Source organism: Montipora capricornis, chromosome 11, assembly GCF_036669925.1.
Source record: "Montipora capricornis isolate CH-2021 chromosome 11, ASM3666992v2, whole genome shotgun sequence".
Taxonomy (NCBI): Eukaryota; Metazoa; Cnidaria; class Anthozoa; order Scleractinia; family Acroporidae; genus Montipora; species Montipora capricornis.
Genome location: NC_090893.1, coordinates 40639586 through 40644585, shown reverse-complemented (window position 1 = coordinate 40644585; position 5000 = coordinate 40639586). Strand labels below are relative to the sequence as shown.

General features: G+C 40.4%; 1 protein-coding gene and 1 long non-coding RNA gene across 7 annotated transcripts in view; one reads left to right on the top strand and one right to left on the bottom strand.

The window, feature by feature from the left end:
- Positions 1-3275, top strand: part of LOC138024290 (uncharacterized) — a 123301-nt gene extending 120026 nt beyond the window's left edge. For all 3 annotated transcript variants that reach the window (XR_011126957.1, XR_011126958.1, XR_011126956.1), the window contains 2 exons: positions 906-947; positions 2817-3275. This is a non-coding gene — a long non-coding RNA (uncharacterized lncRNA). The remainder of the gene's footprint in view (positions 1-905; positions 948-2816) is intronic.
- Positions 1-5000, bottom strand: part of LOC138024274 (uncharacterized) — an 847896-nt gene that overhangs the window by 424462 nt on the left and 418434 nt on the right. The window lies entirely within an intron of this gene.

Genomic DNA, 5000 nt, shown 5'->3' with positions numbered 1-5000 from the left:
TTCTATTCACTAAACCACGATGAACAAGTTATAAAGTTTCTTCAATGCGTATTTGTTATTTGTTGCCTGTTATCTAGATTAGGATCACAATAATTCATCAATGATTGAGCCTTAGCGCTAATTTCAAAATGGTTAGCTTTGTTTTAAGTGTGGTCGGACCTTTCTCGTTAGTTGTCTAAAATAAGTTCTTAGCGAGTGTTATCGCACGTTAAAAGCCCGGTCTTATCACAAATAAATTAGATTATTGTGTTTAAAAATGTTGTCTAAGCAAACGGCGACTCGGTGGTTTAGTGGTTCAGGGCGGTGACAGGTGAGCTAATAATCGTAGCTTCCAGTCCCGAGTCCGGATATCTGGGTTGAATTTTAAAAGAAAAACGTTCAATTCCCAGAATTCCTTTCCAACTGTCAGTGTCATGAAATAATGTTAATTGTATATTCAAAGCCGGTTGATACTATATGATTATCGTTATACCAGTCTCGAGGATGACTTGAAATTGGCCAGTTTCTTATTCTCGCGGTTAGACTGAATCTAGCATGAAATGGAGGCTAATGCGAGGGAAATAATATGAAAAGATTCCCCCGCCACACATTTGCCTTCACTTCATGCTCGATCCGACCCAACCGTTAGAATACGAAACTGGCCTAATCCACGCCTTGAAAACAACCATAGGTCATCTGACGCCATAACCACTTGTAAAAATGATTCATACGTGTATCACACTTCTTTCGTCGTTCGGTTGAACGTACTCTAATCCCCACGTGCACCATGCTCCTCGCGGTCTGTGGCAGTGTCCTGTTTGCTGACCGCTCGGAGTGCGTGCACAATCGTGCCCCCACCCTTTTTTTTTCCTTTCGTGTCACCCCATGCGGTGGTTTGTAATACTTTAATTCTTATTTGTTTGCAGACATTTCCAAGTTAGAGTACTGACCCCTAACTGGCTTTTAAAGTGAGTTTATGAATTATGTAAACGTTGATAGTACGTAAACATTGAAAGCATGAAATTGTGTTTTATCCGTGGTTAGAGCTTACAAATGACTTATGGTTGACAAAATGGGCCGTCCTAAATTTGCAGTCAAGGGACTAAGTGTTCCTCCTACAATTGAATATACCGGCGTATGTTTTTTTCTGAGCGCACTTTTTTCAATCCAAGTTTGTAGGGGTGACCTCGTTAGTTAGTGAGATGGCCCTTCGGTTTATTACCATTGTCCAAGTGATCAGGGATGGATTTATAAACCTTTCTCAAAATCATTAATAATTCGCCAACCAAGTCGACCAATCACAGGATGTATACCACATCACTTAGATGTATTTTCATACGTGGCCCAAAAGTTGATGAAACCTTAGAGATCTAGATACGATATCCAAATCTCTTCTCATTTTTCTCTGCCGTCTCTAGCTAGAACGACAAAACGAAACAATAGTCGGCCAGTTGTTCGAGAATTGAACCAAGAACTCGTGCTTCGTGTTTTGAAATTCGAAGCAGTAAGTACTCTGCCTTCGGCGTCATGCTTTCATCTGTTTCTTAGTGTTTGGAACCTCGGATGAAACATTCCCACTCGTTATTGATATGTTACTTCTAATATGATCCAACTTGATCAGCATCCTCGCAGATGTTGGTTCGTGTTGAACTTATCGACATCCTTTAGCCAAATATTGACACGGTTGCTTTTACCTCTCGATCTGTCTTTCATCGGAAAAGACAACGTTCTTCCATTATTCGTCTACAGGCGTTGTCATGTGCACTAACCAAATAAATCCATATTTTTCAGTTACTCAGGAGGAAAAAAATATATTCAATTTATTTTCCTCTCTGTGCTAATTCCACGAACAGGAAATGGCACACACTTCTGGACAGATAAACAACATGCTGTTTTCAAAGAACTATCACAATGCAAAGCAGTCTATGACGTCAACCCGGTATTAGGCTCGTTCCTCTTCTTTGCTTGGTCGTAGATCAAATTACAACTTTTAGGAGCCTCTAATACTGTGTTCACACTTGGCCGAAACATGATTAGTCTGATCACGAATGAAAAGTGTTTCGTTATGAAAAGTGTTCACATCAGACAGTGCAAGGCGCGAATCATGGTTGAAACATGATTATTCTGATGATTGAAATAACCTCGCGAGGTAGTTTCAATCATGATCCGACCAAACACGTTCAAAATGGCGGATTCATGCGAGAGGAGGTAAGTGCCCAAAAGAACCAAAATTGGGGCTATTAGGAGGCTAAATGTCTAGTTGCAATATGGGCCGACGAAGAAATATAACGGCAATTATCGGCGATTGTTACAGATGAGCTTGTGGAAAACGGAATATCTTGTAACGAAGAAAGCGCAAATGCCGTCTCCTCGTTAAACGCTGCATAGCCCTCCTCCTCCGAAGGGCTAGAAATTTAACACTAAACGAAAGAATGAATGCAACTGTTACAGAAGTTTCCAGCTCCAATCTACAGCTGAAATGTAAAAAAATTATGCGAGTGTCATGAAACAGCATAAGTTACACAACCATGCATGAAACGTGTTTCACACGGACATCTGGTGTGAACGACCCAATAAAAAACATGTTTCGGCGAAGCATGTTTCCTTTAAACATGTTTACTCTAATCATGTTTCGGCTTTAATTTGAACACAGCTTAAAACAGTGACTTTGAAGGAGAGAGTATAGCGAACCAAAAAATTAATGTTTGACCAGTGCAGAGACTTGTTAAGTAGGGAGGGCAGTGCATGGAGCAGTGTAGAAATATCTCTGAATCGAAAGCTCCTTTTTAGTTTTTGCTTGTTTGTTTTATTTAACGAGAGCTTTAATTTCCTTTCAGGATCACTGTGAATCGGTTGCGATCTTAAAGATCAAAGAAAGCATGCAAGAAGAAGCAAGAAGATTTGAAAATGTCGATGGAACGACGGACTATGAAGGAGAGTTTTTCATGCAATAAGAGCTAGAGAACTTTCGCCTTTGTATATATGCCAACCACTACCCAAAGATTTGTAGAAAACGACTGTACTTGATCTACGGAGTTTGCATTGGGAGAACAAACCCACTATCGCTAAACGCCTTCTTCTCTTGTGCCAGGGAAGACGAGTCCAAAGTAGATGTCTCTAAATTAAGGTTATATTATATAGAAAGGGAAATATGTTTGTATAGTCCATCGCTTACGTTGTGGCTTATAATTAATAATATACGGACAGTTGTTGGGTGTTTGTGTAGAATAATAGGCGAGTTCTTTGGGACAAGAAAGCTTTCATATCTTATCAGGAATGAATGAGTTTGCTGCTTCGGTGTAGCGTACAATAAGCGACAAAAGGGATCCAAGCCACGTGCTTAAAAGCTGGTTGACCCAGATTTCTTTCTTGACCTCAAACGCGTTATACACGTGACCAACACATGATGGGCTCGTTACGCCTTGGTGACGATTCTTTCTATTTATCCATCGCGTGCTGTAACGTTGTCAACGCTTAGTGAATTCTAGTTCCTTCTTAGTGGTTCGGGTCAAAGTCACGTAACGCTCCTCGGGTGAGGAACGTTGTTTGCGCGACTGCTGCCCGAGTGGCTCCGAAGGAGACTAAGTAACATGTAACTTCGTGCAAATGGTTGCTTCGCCTTCTCGAGAAATGTTCAAAACCGGAATCTTTTGTGAGACGTGTACCTCGGTGCTCTGTAAAACTGTAGCGCAAGCTGGTGGTTGTTGCGTTGGCGCCCAGCAGACCCAGTGATTGGTTAGCTTCTGATTTACACTGAAAAATCAAGGAGCTGTTTGGAATGAAAACCTAAGCTCACTGCCAAGTTTTTCGCAAGGTTTATATTTTGCTTCGTCTTTTAACGTGAAGACGGCTAGTTATCTCATTTGCACGTTTAGATCCAATGTGCGTCAAGCCTCCTTATCTCACGGATATTAGGGAAACAGTCTTTACCGCAAGGTGTCCGCACGTAACAAGAGCGAATCAGTAATTGGCATGATACGAGGTGTAGCTATGTAAAAAGCGCGGGAAAGCACTGCGTGTGAGTCAGGTGGTTTTGGTCTGCTTTGTTTAATTAAACGGTGACTCCAGATCGTTGGCCAGTCAAGTACCACAGTCTTGATTCTATGTTGCGCTTGTTTGTGATTCGTGTTGTAGCGTGAAAGTACTGCTATGGAACATGGCGGGCTTTGCATGCTGGGAGGATTAATTCTATCAAACGTACGGGACCAATATGAACATTTTGTAAACGTTCGCCAACCAACAAATCTTTCAACTCGTTTAGGAAAGTAGTAAATTAAACATTTTTTTTGTTTCTGAACGAAATATTGGGGGAAGGGCAGGTCTTGGGTCTGCAAAACGTTAATATGATTGATGTGATAACAATTGTAAGATTATTTGAAAGAACTAATTTTTAAAAGCAAAAAAACTATACCTTGGGGAAAAGTTGTGTACATTACGGATAATGAGACGCTGATAGTATTTAACTCGTGAAGAAAGGTGCAATGTTTAATCCACCTTACTCTGTGAAGTAACGAGCAAATTATGCAAACAAGAAGGAGGAGAATTTGAGATTTTCGGACACAACTTTTTTTTTTTGCGGGTTAGATAAAATCGCTCATCTGTGCCGTGAATAGCAAGATGAAACTGTATAAAGACCTTCTACAGTATATAATTCAACTGTCCAGTATATTAATACACTTTGAGATCATGTTGATTAAAGAAATTGTCAATGAAATCCTACTAGTAAGATTCGCCCTCAATCTGTAATTTCTGTTTTCCTGTCATTAGTTCTCAGCAACGTCAACGGTAACTCAGCTGAAATGACTCACAGGCCATTGTGAACAACAAGAAAACAAAGAAATGTGTTTTAATACGTAACTTTTTATTGGGAGGTCTTGGTTTTCCGGGTCTTAAGCTTCGATCTTCGTTTTCCACACCCCAAGCATGATCCAACCACGTCCTTTGTACTGGGGCCTCACCGCCTGGTATATTAATATGAATTTGAAAGGCTTTGTCAAAACGGACGAAAAACTTAGAAATTA